The sequence below is a fragment of the Monodelphis domestica genome, chromosome 1 (genome assembly GCF_027887165.1).
Source record: "Monodelphis domestica isolate mMonDom1 chromosome 1, mMonDom1.pri, whole genome shotgun sequence".
NCBI classification, from domain to species: domain Eukaryota; kingdom Metazoa; phylum Chordata; class Mammalia; order Didelphimorphia; family Didelphidae; genus Monodelphis; species Monodelphis domestica.
In genome coordinates this window covers 99,874,099-99,890,984 of record NC_077227.1, presented here as the reverse complement: position 1 = coordinate 99,890,984, position 16,886 = coordinate 99,874,099, and the positions used below count along the sequence as shown (strand labels likewise).

Here is a 16,886-nt window from a genome sequence, read left to right as displayed (position 1 = left end):
TGTCTTAGAAAGGAATTTACTTTCTATAGAGGGAGCAAGATACAATATGTAAACAGTTGGGTATATGCATGATTTTTTATAGAAAAGGGAGAGAGGATTTATTAATACTTAGAGCAGGGGTCCCCAAACTTTTTACACGGGGGGGGGCAGTTCACTGTCCCCCAGACTGTTGGAGGGCTGGACTATAAAAAACAAACTATAAACAAATCCCTATGCTTACTGCACATATCTTATTTTAAAGTAAAAAAGAAAAGGGAACAAATACAATATTTAAAATAAAGAACAAGTAAATTTAAATCAACAAACTGACCAGTATTTCTTTTTTTTTTTTTTTTTTTTTTTTGGCAGGGAAGGTACAGGAAGCCATTTTATTTCTACGAAATTACCTTCCAAAAAGCTATGACATAATGTCACAAAATGAATTCAGAAGCATCACAACACACCAAAAGACAAGGTGAAATAATTGTTTAACTCAAAACTTAGAAAGAAGGCCAGTCTAAGAGATCTACTGCACCAGGGTGGAAGTGGAACACAGTGTGCCAGAGCAAGCCCTAGGAAGCTGACCAGTATTTCAATGGGAAACATGGGCCTGCTTTTGGCTAATGAGATGGTCAATGTTTCATTTTTGTCACTGCTAACCATAACAAGTGATGCAAGTGTGCAACAGTTAATCTAGATCTGGTTGGAGATTTCAGATATTTCATTCTGGAAAATGTCTGTTCACAGAAATAAGTGCTGCCACAGATGGTTGCCATTTTGAGTGAAAGGTTCCTGAGATTAGGGTATGTCTCATGCATCCTGTGCTCCTTTCACTGACCACCAATGAACTACATGCCCCTTCAGGAAGTGGGGACCAGATAAATGGCCTCAGGGGTCCTCATGGGGCCTGAGGGCAGTAGTTTGGAGACCCCAAATTAGAATGATCAGAAAAGCATACCATAGAAGATTTTAAATGAGCTGAGCCTTGAAAGAAGCTAATGATTTTAAGTTGTTCAGGTGAGGGATTGTCTTCCAAAACAGGGGCAGGCTATACAAAGGCATTGAGGTGGGAAATGGGATGCTGAATCTGGAAAGACAAACTGGTTAGTTCGGCCAGAAAGTAAAGAATGGGAAGGAGAGTAATGTGAATAGACCTGGAAAGGAAAGTTGAAATCATCATGGGAAGATTTTAAATGCTCAGCTTAGGAGTTTTAATCTTGTTCTAAAACAGGGATTCTTAACCTGGCTTGTTTAATATTTTGATAACTGTATTTCAACATAATTGGTTTCTTTTGTAATCCTATATCTTTTACACATTGGAAAAATATTTTTCTGAGAAGGGGTTTATAGACTTCACCAGATTAATGAAAGCTGTGACATACAACAAAGGTTAAGAACATCTGTTCTAATGGCAATAGATTCTTAAAGGTTTTCTAGTAGTGATAAGGTCAGATTTTTGCTTTGAGAAAATATGTTGGCAGTTTGGAGAATGAATTGGAGAAGGGAGAGACCAGGAACTAGGAGTTCAGGTACAAGGCTGCTAGTATTAAAGGTGAGGATGGCCAAGATAGGGTGTTGGCTTTGGAAGAGGAGAGATTTGAGAGTATTGTAGAAGTAGAATAAGTAATTTTTGGCAACCTCTTGATTGACAGCTATGCCACTGATATTTATTTCTCAGAGCTAACCAATATGCCATACCCAGAGTCAGGACCTCCTACAAGTATGTAGAATTATATATTACAATTATTATTACAATAATAACAAAAATAAATGTTATAATTACAGTAGAAGTCTGAACCTCTTTTGCACAAGAGGAAAATGGGACTTGGTGCTTGCTAAAACATGAATACTCATAAAGATTTTTTCTCCTTTCTTCCCTCCCTCCTTCCCTCTTCCCTTTCTTTTTTCATAGAATTTCAAGAGTTAGAAGGCACCTTTTTAATAGATGCTAATACTAGGAGATTTATGGTAATAGGACAGGGACAGCAGGAAACCAGCTAGGGACAAGGCTGGATCTTATACTCCACCCCCCACCCCCACTACTTCCTGTCTCTTTCTTAACTGAATCTAAAGGCTCTTCTCAAAAATGGTAAGCTTCAAGGGTTTCTCCAATAACCAATCCCACAATTTAGATCTTTTAACTACAGGAGTTTATTCTTTAAGGTAAAGGAAGTAGGGAGATGGGAGGGGGGTGAGAGGGAAATAGGTTTCCCTAATCTCCTATGATTTCCTGTTGATTGAAGATTTTCACAAGGTATTCAACTCAGGAAACAAAGTTAATTTCTCTAAAGGGAGATATTGTCAGGGAAAAGGTTTGACTAAGTTTCTTCTGAGCTAGGCTTCAAAAGTCGTCTTAGCACTCAATCAGGTGAACAATCAATGACCAAGAGAATAGGTTTCACCTTACTCCCTTAACAGTTAGAGAGAAAAGACCTAGGTCCAAGCAGCTGGGCTCCTAACTGCCCCCTGTCCAGATTCTGTTGGAATCTTGTCTTCCTCTGGTTGATTGGCAGTTCACCAAAGTTCCAATCTCTTGCTTTTTCTTGCAAATCCATCTTGTGTTGCAATCTCTTCCTTACACTTTTGAGATCATCTAACATTCTCATTTTAGAGATAAGCTAACCAGAGATGCAAAGTCTTTGGTCAATCAAAGTTCCATACCTTGGAACAGAGCTCAATTCTGTCAAACCAACTGTGACGCCTGTGTATTAGTTCCTGCATTGGGTAGGAGAATAGAGAAAAATTCTAGATCCCCGCCATTGCTGTTCTTAGCAAACAATCTTCAGTTTGGTTGAAGAGGCAGAACAATGTATTTAAGAATTAATTTAGTGATAGAAGCAAACAGTAAATACCCATGGGTGTTGTAAGGAGATTAGAAATAGAACCCCTGATTGAACAATATTTAGTATCAGGGGATTGGGGGAGGAAGGGGTGCTTCTTAAAAAAACCCCAATTCAGCATATTTATTCCTAAAAAGTAAATTCATGTTTTCTTCTCTTTTTTTCAGTGTTCCTTATGCTTGCATGTGACATATATTTTTAGGATCTGCTGTTGACAAGTGTATTTTTGTGTGGCTGAGTGGGAGAGTGGTGAAAGGTTTGTGCTGCTGCATACACATAAAAATCAAGGGTTCACAACTGAATAAAAATCCCCCATTGTAGAATCTCTGTCATCAAAGGTTTCTGTAAAACCACCCAGAGATGTGTTCTTAACTCATGATTTCTGTGGACATTCCCAGATGAATGACTAGTTCCAGGTATTGTTAAAGTGTCTTCAATGACCCACTTCCAGTAGAGCACAAAATAATTGACTGTGCACAGGGGATGGAGAGAAATTCGAAAAGGGTCCACATCAGAAAGATACTTAAACAGTAGCAGAAAACAGTATGATTGAACACTATTGTGTGTGTGTGCAGCAGATGGCTGACCACTAGGTGGGCTCCCTTACAGTGTCCAGTGTAATTGGTTTCTTCAGAGTGGTTTTTTTCCTGGGCTGGATAACTTTGATTACATTTTTTCCTAATGGACTCTCTAGCTTGGTCCTGTCACCTGAATGTTCACTTAAGATGAAGAGATCTCTTGATTTGTCACATGAACCAAGAAGGCTTTTATTTTTTTTTTAATGTGTTTTCCTTGAAAACCCTTTCTGGATATAACAACTAAGTTAAAGGTAATTAAAGACTGTGTTTCCTACCAGGCTTTCTCTCCTGCATGTGCAATTATCTGCAGACGTAAAATTGTCTACTCTGATAATTGTACCCTCCAAATGAGGGGCAAGTGGCTAATTATGCCCACATGCAGCCGATTGCACTCTCCATTAGCCAATTATGGGCACAATTATTTGTGCACATAAATAATTGCAGCCATGGAAAATAGAGGCAGAGTCTCATTGCAAATCCTCTTGGCCTAGAGTGGTTAATAGAGAGTAATTGCTGCACTAGGAATCTAGGTACTTTCTGGAAAGCAAAATAGTATCTAATACCAGAGAAATGATAATGTCACCAGAAGTATGCCAACGTACCACATAGGGGAGCCTCGTTTAGATGTTAGCATCTATATCTAACGCAGTAATTGATATCTTTTGAACAGAGGATTGATTGAAGGGCAGGAAGCTTGGGTGTTAGTATTAATTTGGTCACTTAGTTTAAGGGGTAGCTAGGTAATATAATGGATCTAGTGCCAAGCCTGGAGTCAGGGAATTTGTTATTGTTTTTCAGTCATTTTCATATGTGTCCAACTCTTTGTGACCCCATTTGGGGTTTTCTTTGCAAAGATACTGGAGTGATTTGTCTTTTCCTTCTCCAACTCATTTTACAGATGAAAAAAAAACAGAGTTAAGTGACTTGCCTGAGATCACACAGCCAGTCAGTGTCTGAGGTTTGGGATTTAAATTCAAGAAAGCAAGTCTTCCTGATTCCAATCCCAGTGCAATATTCACTTCTCCACAAAGCTGCCTAGAGTCAGGAAAACCCGAGTTCAAATTCAATCTGAGACACGTCTTAGCTATGTACTCCCTGGGCAAGTTATTTAACCCTTGTTTACCTTAGTTTCTTCACCTGTTTCTTCAACGTACCTTTTGTGGTAGCCTCATTTTATGGTACTTATTTCAGGGTAGTCTCATTAGTTATGAGGATTGAATGAGATAATAATTATAAAGCTCTTTAGCACAGTACTTGGCACATAGTAAGTGCTAAATAAATGTTTGCTATTATTAACTAACATTGTGACCCTGGGCAAGAAATTTAGCCTCTTTTTAGTGCTACCAATTGCCCATAGATAAAAGAGATGCTGCTGAAGCCCTATTTCTCCTGAAAATTATGAAGATGAATCTGATAAAATAAGAGATTACATCAATTCAAGGCATTATCTTGGTAACTAAACACTTGCTAATTCCAAGACAAGGACTACAACTCCAGGCAGGAAAACATTATTAAAGAGAAATTGATTTCTTAGATCTCAAGGGCTTCTGGTATGACGTATTTGTGACCAAGAGGACCAGCTGCTCCATCCCACTTAGGAGTCTGAACAAGAGTCTGGCACAACTCCAAGGCAAGACCTGAGATGAGGATGCTGGGAACCTTCTCAAAGGTGAGGGAAAAAGACAGTTTAGGCTGGGAGACTGCTTTGTCATCAGGGTACACTGCCAAAGAGGAGACTAAAACTCTCTTCCTGTACTTTTAAAAGCTTTGTGCAGTGGCAGTACTGTAGCCATTGAGGTTTATCTGAAGCTTGATTATTACTAATTGAAAACTGTATGCTTTTAAGACTTCTGGTAGCTGTAGACAGGTAATAGAACATTCAGGGACTGTCTATTCTCCTGGTGGAAGAGAAATCAAGTTTATTCTTCTTCTTGGCCCCAGAAGGCAGAAACAAAATCAATGGGATGAAGTTATGGGAAATCTGATTTTACCTTGATATAATGAAGAATGTCCTAAAAACCAGAGCTTTCTAAAAATAAAATGAGATGCTCTAGAGTTTCATAATTTACTTATCTTCCATGGTTTTAAAGCTGAGGATGGATGCCCACTTATAGAGACGATTCCAACTTCTTGTAGGGATTGGACCTGATAACCTCTCAAGGTTTGTTTTTTTTTCCAAATCTAAGATTCTATGATAGAAATTGGAATTTGATATGGCTGAAAAACCAATCATCTAACTGTTCTGTCATTTACTGGGTAGTCTGGTAAGCTCTCTGAAAATGGCACGGAATCATATGGAGTGCTCAAATGGGTATTGTCCAAAGGTCCCTAGTGGAGTCCGATCTGTTTCAGCATTTCTAATGAGTTGATTTGATAAACAAGGGAAGCATCACATTATTCCCTGGAAATGTTTGGAAGAGCTTCATATTTTGGTGAATGAAAAAAAAGTAGAATGGTGGAAGTGGACAGCATGCTGGACTAGAGAGGAGAACTATTCACGTGTGTGCGTGTGTGCGTGCGTGTGTGTGTGTGTGTGTGTGTGTGTTGGGGAGGGATTAAGAGGACAGTGGGGAGAAGATGGTGGGAATTTACCTTAAGATGGAGAGAGGAGTATCTTAGATGAGGAAGTGGCCATCAAGTTTAATCCAACATGGATGAAAAGAGAAAACTTATTGGAGAAAAGCAATACATAAAGCCATCACATAACCACCATTTAACAAATGTCCTGGCAGATATGACAAGAAAAGCTCATTTCTAAGGGAAGCTTAAAAGTGGCCATCGTGGCTGATCTTTTCTAGGACTGATGCTATTTTTAGAAGTTTGCTTTATTTATTTAGTGAGTGAATGAGGGAGGGTGACAGGCAGTGAGAAGTCAGTCAGGCCACTGAACACCAGCTTCCTCAGAGCCAGGTCTGGGTGTGTGCTGGGCTGTGGACATGTGAATTGTGTTGATTTAGAAATTTGCATTTGGCAGCTTTCTCTTCAGAGTCCTTTGCCAGTCTTTATTAGGAAGCAAGCTTTACTTGGGGACTTTTTGGACAGGAACACTTTATTAGGAGATGAGTTGCATTTCTTTAATTCCATAAACAAGAATAACACAATCATAAACATCTGCACTTTGCAGGGACAAAGCACCAAGGCTAAAGCCTCCTATAGGCTCCAGGTGGCTCACAGACAGCTGGCTGAAATAGATGAGCATTTTGGCTGCAGTGCAGAAATCCAGAGCTGCTGGATGCTCTCCATTTTTCAAATAGGGATTTGTATCACTTTCAATACATTAATGCTCAAGGTAAGTGGTTCTTTAAAATGTCCGTGTTTCCACTTAGTCCTCTTAAATGAGACCATTTTAATATAAAGGTAGAGGGCAAATTTGGAGTCAGAAGACCTGACTTCAAATCCTGCCTCTGAAACTCACTAGCTGTGTGTCCACAGGCAAATTCCTCAACCTTTCTGAACCTTAGTTTGATCATCAACAAAGTACTTAACAAAATTACTTACAATACTTACCAAAAAAGGACAAAATGAAATGATATTTGAAAAATACTTAACACTGCCTGGCACACAGTAGGCACTTAATAAATGTTGAAAAAAATCACATGACTGTAAAAAATATCTATAGCAGTTTGTGTGTGTGTATGTGTGTGTGGTGGCAAAGAATCGGAAATAAAGGGATCCCCTCAATTGGGGAATGACTGAACATATACATGGTATATGATGGTGATGGAATACTATTGTGCTATAAGGAATGATGAACAGGATGATTTCAGAAAGACCTACATGAACTGATGCAGAGTGAAATAAGCAGAACCAAGAAAACATTATATATAGTAACAGCAATATAGACTTTGCAATACAGTGATCTAGGATAATTCTGAAGGAATATGAAAATGAATGCTATCCAGCTCCAGAGAAAGAGCTGTTGGAGTCACAATGCAGATGAAAGCGTGTGATTTATCACTTGTTTATTTAGGTATATGTTTCGAGGTTTTGGCTTTATAAGATTATTCATTTACAAAAATGAATAATATGGAACTTTGTGTAGTGTGATAATACATGTATAACCCATACTGAATTGCTTGCCAGCTTCAGGAGTGGGGAGAGAAAAAGTGAAGAAGACAGTTTGGATTATATAATTTCAGAAAACTTAAGGGGAAATTCATTATTAAAATAAAAAATAATAAACTCTTAGGGAATGAAAAGTAAAAACAATCACATGGGGTGCTTGTGAGGCTTCAAATGAGATCATCTATGTGAGGAGTTATGCAAACTTAAAAGTGTTGTCTAAATAAATGCCAGTTTTTATTTTAATAGCGGATAAATTGAGAATTGCTGGACCTAGTATAATAGTTAGCCTGCAACTGCTTCCTCCACTGTGGAAGGAACAAGCAGATGGGAGGCTTGATGTATTTCATAACACCCACAAAGGTCCAAATGCAAATACTAATAGTTGAGAGAATACCATGGATACAGGACACTTTCAAAATGTTTTATTGGCATAAATAGAAATGTTGATCACTTGGAATGAAAATCATTTTGCTTATGTACTATAGAGAGAGATTTAGAGAATCTTAGCATTGGAGTGGATCTTGGAGTCCATCTGGAGTCATTTTACAGATGAGGAAACAAAGGGAGAGTTAAGTATCTTCTTTAAGATCACTGAATGCATTAATGGCAAGCATGTAGTGGATGGAATACTGAACTTGGAGTCAGACCCCCTCTGATGCTTCCTGTGTGATCTACTCCAGGGCCTTAGTTTTCTCTTCTGTAAGATGAAAGGGGTGAGCTAGAAGATCTCTAAAGCCTCCCTTAGCACAATTGAGTACTCATTCTATGATTTTATTTTATTTCATTTTTATTTTTAAAAATCCCCTACCTTCTGTTTTAGAATAAATCTTGTGTATCAGTCCCAAGGCAGAAAAGGAGTAAGAACTAGGCAGTGGGGGTTAAGTGACTTGCCCAGGGTCATACAGCTAGGAAGTGTCTGGGACCACATTTGAACCCAGGATACCATATGATTTTAAAAGAAATTAAGACATTTTCTTCAGGACAACACTCTGAATCTTCAGAAAGGTCAGAAAGGTTCTGTATCCATTAATTAATTAATTGATGATGATGATGATGATGATGATGATGATGATACTGGATAGTTAACATTGCTTGATAATAAGGCACTTAGGTAGCATGGTGGATAGAGTGCTGGACCTAAAGTCAAGAACTTTAAATAAGAATTCAAACTCTCCTCAGACGCTTATTAGCTGTGTGATTGAGCGAACTACTCAACCACTATCTCCCTCAGTTTCCTCATTTCTAAAATGAGGATAATAATATCACCTACTTCTTTGAGAGGGTAAAATAATATTTGTAAAGTATTTTGTATATCTTAAATCAATATATGAATGACAAGTATTATTATTAGAGTCTATAGCATTTTATAGTTAGTTTTGTACACATACATTCATTTGATATTGACCACATTTTTATGAGTCAGGCATACTGTACCCATTTTATAGAGGAGGAAAGTGAAGATCAGAGGAGTTGTTTTGAGATCCCATGACTAATAAGAGAGGGAACCATGACTTGATCCCCAGGCCTTTGGACTGCCAAGTTTAAGGGTGTTTTCAGCCTCAAAACACTGCTTTTGAGCACTATATTTTGGAATATGTTGAAATAGATTTTATACACACACATAGGTGTGTGTGTAACTCAGTGGGAGGATAGTCAAAGAATTTTGTATTTGACTTTGACACCAAACATGCAATTCTGATTCATATTAGACCTGTCAATGTTTCAGAATTCTGTGATCTACTGATGTAAGCTAGGAATAGCCACAACGGAATATTACCATATAGTAAAAGGAGAAGTCATTCAAGTTAAATATTGAAAGGATGGGAAAACTGATAAGAGCATAAGAAATAGAAGTTTCTCTCTTTTATGGACTTAATGCTTTTATGAAAAATTAGAATTGAGATGAATTTTTGATATGCTTTTTTATCAAAGACAGAACCTGGATTTTTATCAGAATTAAATATTTATTTCATTATTCAGGACTTCATACACCAATCACTTAAATTGAACAGATATTTATTGGCCATATTCCACAGGAGAATAATGCATCATTTTTAGTACATACTGAATAAAATTCAATAATTCACTTCATTATTAAGTGTCTATTGTGTGCAAAGTGAAAATTCCTCAAACTGGTATTCAAGGTCTATCACAATAGCTTCCTATTTCCTTTCCAGGCTTATTTCATATTATTCTCTTTCAGGCATTCAATGGTACAGTCACATGGGACTACCCATCATTTCTTAGAAATGTCTCATTTCTTTCTTCTCTGTAAGTAAATTCTGTATCCCTGCATCTCTGCTTGTCGGAATCCTTCCTACACTATGAAGCCCAGCTCAAACATGGTCTCTTCCATGATATAATGCCCATCCCATCAGAAACCACTTTTAAAATCCATTGAACTCTTATACTCCCTCCCTTAAGTACTTAGCATATTATACATTCATGTAGATATTTATCCCACTTCCTAGACCATAAAGATGTCAGATTCTTCTTAATGGCCTGAAGGTTATGTTGAAAAAATTCTTGAAAATTTTGTTATTTGAGTATAAGCTTTGGGATGTCTAACTAAGGCAGAAAGACCAAATAACATACTGACTATTATTATCTAGCTAAGTTTGAGAAGTTCTTTATTATGTTCAGCAATTTTGACAAATGTTGATTAAGAATACTCTTTTCTTTCACTCTACTGCAAATATGAATAACATGGAAATAGGTTTTGATCAATGATACATGTATAACCTGGTGGAATTGCTTGTTAGCTTCAGGAAGGGGGAGGAAAGAGCAGGGGGGGAATCATGAATCATGTAACCATGGAAAAATATTCTAAATAAGAAAAAAACTAAAAAAAAAGAATATTCTTTTCTCATGAGGGGATGTTCTTCAAGGGGAATGGCTGAAAAAATTGTGGTCTATGATGCTGATGGAATACTATTGTGCTATAAGGAATGGTGAAATGATGGACTTCTATAAGAACTTCCAGATCTACATGAACTGATGCTCAGTGAAATAATCAGAACCCAGAGAACATTATGCATGGAGACTATAACATAGTGGGATGATCAAATGTAATTGACTTTGCTACTAAAAGCAATGCAATGATCCAGGACAATTCAGTAGAACTTATGAGAAAGCATGCTATCCACATCTAGAGAAAGAACTGTGGGAATAGAAATCCAGAAGAAAACATGTGATATCATTTGTTTATATGGGTATGTGATTTGGGTTTTGGTTTTAAAAGATTATTATAAAAATGAATAATATGGAAATGGGTTCAAGTGATTATATACATATACAAATATGTATATATATACATATATATATCCCAGTGGAATTGCTTGTCAACTCTGGGAGGGGGGGGAGGGATGGGAGGAAGGAGAAAACATAAATCATGTAACCATGGAAAAAATTTTAAATAAAATTTTAAAAAAGAATACTCCTTTCTCACCTCCACTTTCGAAAATCCCTAGTTTCTTCCAATGCTCTTCTAGAAGTCATTTCCTAAAGGAACCTTTTCTTGATCCATCCAATTTAGCTGTTAAAGCTCTCTCCCTCATCAAGCTGTTCTCTTTTTTCTTTTTCCTTATACAAGTTACTAGAAGCTGTAACTTGTTTCTATATCCCCAACACCTAGTATTGTGCTTGAAGTCTATAGCAATAGGCACTTAATAATACCTATAGATTCATTGATCATAGATAGAGATTGATAAATTTGCTGATTTAATTACTATCAGCATTTTATTGGGGCAAGAGATACAAAGACAAAAACAAAATACTTTTCTTCAACTACTATTAGGAACTACTATGAAAAGACAATATGAACAGTGAAAGGTATAAAATGTGAAAGGTCTAAGAGGAACAAAAGAGAAATTAGAAAAAAAAATTTCTGGGAATATTTGAAAAAGGCTTTTGGATGATGGCTAATGGGATTAGGTTAGAGTTCATGGAGGAAATAATGACAATTCCTAATATTTGGAGCTATCACAAAATGGGATATGCTATCTTGAGAGCTTGTAGGTTTCCTCTTCATGGAAATCTTCAAGCAAAAATTGTATCTCTCAGAGAGGAGATTCTTATTCATATAGGATTTGATGAGATGGTTTCTGAGTTCCCTTCTAATCTGAGATTCTCTGATTTTGTGTACTGCCTGAACTATAAAGTAATGGAATTTTTGTTACAAAAACTCTCAGAGACTATCTAGTAGTAGTAGTAGTAGTCTCTCGGTAACCGAGGATGACGATTGTCTTTGTGCGTTTTCATCTATGATAGATGAGTGTGCACAAAGACACCTGTGCGTGAAGGAGATTTAAGTGGAAAAGTCGATGCACAGAGACAGTCCCACTCTCTCAGTGTTGGAAGCCTGGGTCCAGTGGCACGAAAAATTGTTACATCTGGAGACCTTCTCAGCTGCATTGGATGGCCATGTTGTCTTTTGTGCTCCAACATGCCCTAAGCACTCCACAGTGCTTTGCTGCGTTGCCATCTCAGCTGTTGAACCTTCTTATTGGTTTCTTCTGTCTCTTTCAGAGACTATCTATTAAATAAAAAACAAGTTTTTATTCTGATTTGGTAGAAGGAATTCTCACACCAACTATATCATAGATCCCTGAAGTTATTTAAGATGATGTAAATACTATTCTATAACCTTCTGAGGCAGAGGTGATGTATCTTTTTCATCTTTGTGTCAGTTTAGTAAAATGTCTTTAACTGAGCAATGAATGAATGAATGATATGATGAAGTTGTTTTCATAATGACAGTAGTCTAGACTAGCATGAATGATAACTTGCCTATCCCTAAAAAGAGTTCCATGCAGTTAGGTGGTGAAGTAGATAGAGTGGTGAGCCTAGAGTCAGGAAGACCCAAGTTCAAATCCAGCCTCAGACATTGATTAATGTTGTGACTCTGGGCAAGTTACTTAACTGAGATTGCCTGAATTGTCTCACCTGTAAAATGAGCTGGAGAAGGTACCACTTTAGTACCTATGTAAAAAAAAACAAACCCAAACAAACACCAGATGGAGTCACAAAGAGTTAGATATGACTGAAAGTACTCAACAACAACAAAACATAGTTCCACTTACACAAAGAGACATTTTCATGTTTTCAAGACTTGTTCTACAGACCTTAGAGGTCATCTAACCCAACTCAGACCTGAACAGGAATCTTTTCCACAACAACCCTAACCAAAGATTGTCTAGCCTTTTCTTGAAGATGTCCAGTGATAGGGTTCTTCCTAAAGCATTCTGAAATTGTGACTTCTGGAATGGAACACAGTGTCCATGTTGCCTGGCTGGAGCAGAGTACAACAGGACAATCACCTTCCTTGTTCTGGGTACTCTGTTTCTATCAATGCAGTCTCAAATTACACTAGGCTTTGGGGCTGCCATGTCACACAACTAACTCATGTTAGATTTGCAAATCCTTGCTTATCCTTAACTCTTTCATAGAAGCTGTTTTCTAGCTATGTTTTTGCCATGTTGTACTTGTACAGTTGGTTATTGGAACCAGCATACAATTGGACATTACATTTTGCCTCATTTAAAATGCTCTTCTTTGAGGTGACCCATTCATTCTAGTTTGTTAAGAACATTTTGGATCTTGTGGTCCAACATACTTGCTATCCCTCCCAGCTCTGTTTCATCTGCAGTTTTGAAGAGTATTCCATTTGTGCCTTTATATAAGAAACTATTAAACAGCACATGACCAAGGGCAGATCAGATTTCTGGATCATTGCACTTGCCCTCACACCAGGTAGATATCAATTATGTTATTCATTACTCTTTGGGTCTGGTGATTCAACCAGTTCCAAATCCATCAAATTGTGGAAGCATCTAGACTCCAAGTTTCACTTCTATCCAAAAGGATAGCATGAAAACTTCTTTAAATGCCTTCCTGAAAACAGGTATACCATGAGAACAGCATTTCCGTGATGTATCAACATAATTATTCTGTCAACAAAGGAAATGAAGCTATTCTGGCATTAGCTGCTCTTGATAAAGTAATGCTGTTTCTTAGGGATCATCATTTCACTTTCTAAATATTCACAAACCATCCCTTTAATAAAAGGTTCTAGAATTTTCTAGGTAGTTGAAGTAAAGCTTAGTCTATAATTTGGATATGACTTACTACTCCTTTTTTACTATTTTTTAAAAAATTGGGACATTTTCCTCAACAAAATCCAGTCCCATAGAATCTGGATTTTTATTTTATTTCTAGTCATTCACCAAATATTTATGAAGTCCAAGATGTGGCAGATACTATGAAAGATATGTACAAATAATGAAGCAATCCTTACTCATAAGGAGCATGGATTCTCATGAGGAAAGCAATGAGTACCTATATAAGCATATACAGGATAAGAAAAAGTAAATCAATTTAATACAAGTTATTGGGAGGGTATTAGAGATTGTAGGATGTAAAAGTTAAATTAGTTTCTAGTAATAGAAATATTATATTTTATGAGGTTTATTAAAGATTATTAGAAATCAAGGATACAAAATAATAAACTATGTGCCTAGGGCTGATTAGCCCATTCACAGCCTCCTTACTACATGTTGCAATGTCCGAGTAGAGGAAGAGAGAGGTCGAAGTAGGCCTTACAGCCAGTTTAAATACAAATTGTGATCTTGCCCAGGTGGGGACTCAGGTGAGATTACAGGGAATTCTGGGAAGTACGAAGGACTTCTGGGGATTGAAGTCTGGGGTTCAAATCTCCATTTTTATATACCTCTCTTTGATCATATTGGAAAAGCAATTTCCCCAAAAGGATCATGGAAACATAATCAACTTAAAGATTGAAATAATTTGTGGGTAAAAGGAAAAGAGAACAAAATCAATGATTGCTAGGCACATTGACAAAAAGCCAGTAAGGGGGCAGTCCCCTTTGGCATGAGTATACATACAAGTAAATGTTCAATCAACCACACCCAAAGTTCATTCTTGATCTTCTTGTGCACAGCTTGTGGTTTGTGGAGGCATCTTCATGGTGTCTTCTCCAAACAGTTCAGTTTCTGGATTTGGAGAGGTAGCATGTTTCTTAACCTAAATTACTCTCAAAAGGAATTTAAAAATTGCAACTTAAAATAATAATAATTTTTACATTTTTACATACCCCCCTGAAGAAGGTAATTGAAAAACGCAGGAATCATTTAGGGATGCATGGCTGAGTTATGAGGTATATGAATCAATTGGCAAGAGAAATAAAAAACATTTAAAAATCCAAATAAAAAAGATTTCTGGATGAAATATAGACTATCAAAGTCATATGTGTAAAAATTCTAAGTAAGGGAAAAACAAATCTATAACAGGTCCTTGAATCAGGGCCCAATTAAAATTATCTAAGCAATGATGCATTTACCCAGTCAGTAGCCAGGACTACAGAAAGTTGCCACATTATGAAAGACAGAAAAGGGACTAGATTATAGGAGCCAGGTAGGAGCCAAATTTGAGATACTTGTCTGTAAGTATTTTCATGAAGAGTGTGGATACAAGGAAGGCCTATGTCTTAACATATGTTAAGCATCACAACCTTGAGTCTTAACACTAGGTTCAAGTCCTTTGTATTGGCTTAGAAGTGTATCAATCCTTCCTGGATTGTTTTTTTTGTTTGTTTTTTGTTTGACCTGTGTACTCTTGTGGTACAATTCAGGTTTAGCTTTGTGCTTCTTTGGCCCTGTGCAATGGCTCTTTTGTATATCTTGTCCTGGAATCAGACAGACTCATTAAGCAAAGTCTCATAATTTTTTTAAACAATTAGTGGCATCAATTTTATAGTCTCAAGCTTTTGGGGCATGCATTGACATTATAGCAAGTGTATTTTATACTTGTATTACTGCAAAATCAAAAAAGTTAAAGAAAATCTTAATACAGGTGACATGTGCTTCAAATATAAAAAAGGAGAGAAAAAATAAAAGACTGAAATAGTATATTGCACATGCAAGAAAAATATAATAAAAGAGTTTTAAAAATAAAAATATAGCTTATAATCATTGACACACTGTGTCAGCTAAGAAAAATATAGAATACAAGGTTTCTCACCAAAAATGAGATCCATTTCCTCTTCATACCTGGCCATGATCCACTGTAAGTACAAGCAAATGCATTGCACAAGGTAACTTTTTTTTTAATAAAGAACAGTAGTACAAATATGTAGGTATCAATATCCCCAAAATTCTCAATAACCCAGTTAATTACAATAGCAAATAAAAATCACTATCATTTTTTACATGAGTCTGCTGTACGACATTCAAATATATGCATGTTTGTCACAAGTTCTACAGATGTAGCAAATCTTTCAACCTTGGCAAACATATTTTTAAACAAAGTAAAACTTATTTGGGTCTAGAATATCATCAAGAAATCTAGATATCATTACAAAATGTGGCAGAGGAGTCTAGGAAAAACTCAAACCTTTGTACTGTTGATGTTGGGTAAAGTGAGCTGAAGAGTTATAAATGAGAGATGCTCCTCTTTTGGGAGTCATCCAGGGGGTACAATGCCCTGGGATTAACTTCCCAGCTCCTTTGGTATTAGACTGTGATGTCCCATCCATTCACATTTTTATAAATGTGGGTGATGGGGATTATAATTGTATTTCACTTCAGCTACTAAAATGGACCTTACCTCCTTTTAGGAACAGGCAAAATGACCAGAGTTGTTGGAAAAATATATAAAAATCATGTCTAAAAGACCCCTTAAAATCAATTTGAGATATTTAGCTCATTAAATTTTTCAAAGGTTGTTATACAATTTTAACCAGTTTTTATGAAGTTCATATATCCTTTAGGTGACAATTTACAAATTCAAAAATAGAAACGGCTGTTTTTATATATGGCCTTATTCAATAATATTTGTTCAGTATAGTTATAGGGGAAAAGCAACAGAATATAACAGTAGTTAAAACCCAGTACATTAAAATGATTCAGTATAACAGAATAGTATTGAATGCATTAATATATGAACTTAAAACCACAGAATTAAATCTTAAAGAAAACAATCAGCAAAATGCAATAAAATACAGAGTTTTTTATAAAACATTGGAGTCTGAAAAGTCTTAAAAATATAACCTGCACTCTCTTTAATGTTCCTTGATTTTTATCTATTTAGATGCCTATTGTCAGAAGGCAGAAGATTGGTAAGGGTTAGACAATGGGGTTCAAGTGACTTGCCCAGGGTCACACAGCCAGGAAGTGTCCGAGGCTAGACTAGAACCCAGGACCTCCCATCTCTAGGCCTGGCTCTCAATCCACTGAACTGCTCCCCCATAGTGAGGATGGGTTTTAGGAATCTCAAATTGGGCCAAAGAGTTGCAGGGAGCTGAATTTCTCCCCTGAATCTCAGGTGAGATAAGTAAAAGGACCAGTGCATTTAAAAGATATCCTGTGAAATACGCCATGCTTGTAATCAACTTCTTCTTTGGAAAAGT

General features: G+C 36.7%; 1 long non-coding RNA gene and 1 pseudogene across 1 annotated transcript; both read left to right on the top strand.

The window, feature by feature from the left end:
• The first annotated feature begins 361 nt into the window (after positions 1–361).
• LOC130455177 (uncharacterized) lies at positions 362–10,730 on the top strand. Its single transcript, XR_008913116.1, has 4 exons — positions 362–2,068; positions 4,932–5,066; positions 6,522–6,686; positions 9,666–10,730. It is a non-coding gene; the product is annotated as an uncharacterized LOC130455177 (long non-coding RNA).
• Positions 5,161–5,309, top strand: LOC130456803 (U4 spliceosomal RNA; annotated as a pseudogene).
• Positions 10,731–16,886: the final 6,156 nt, after the last annotated feature.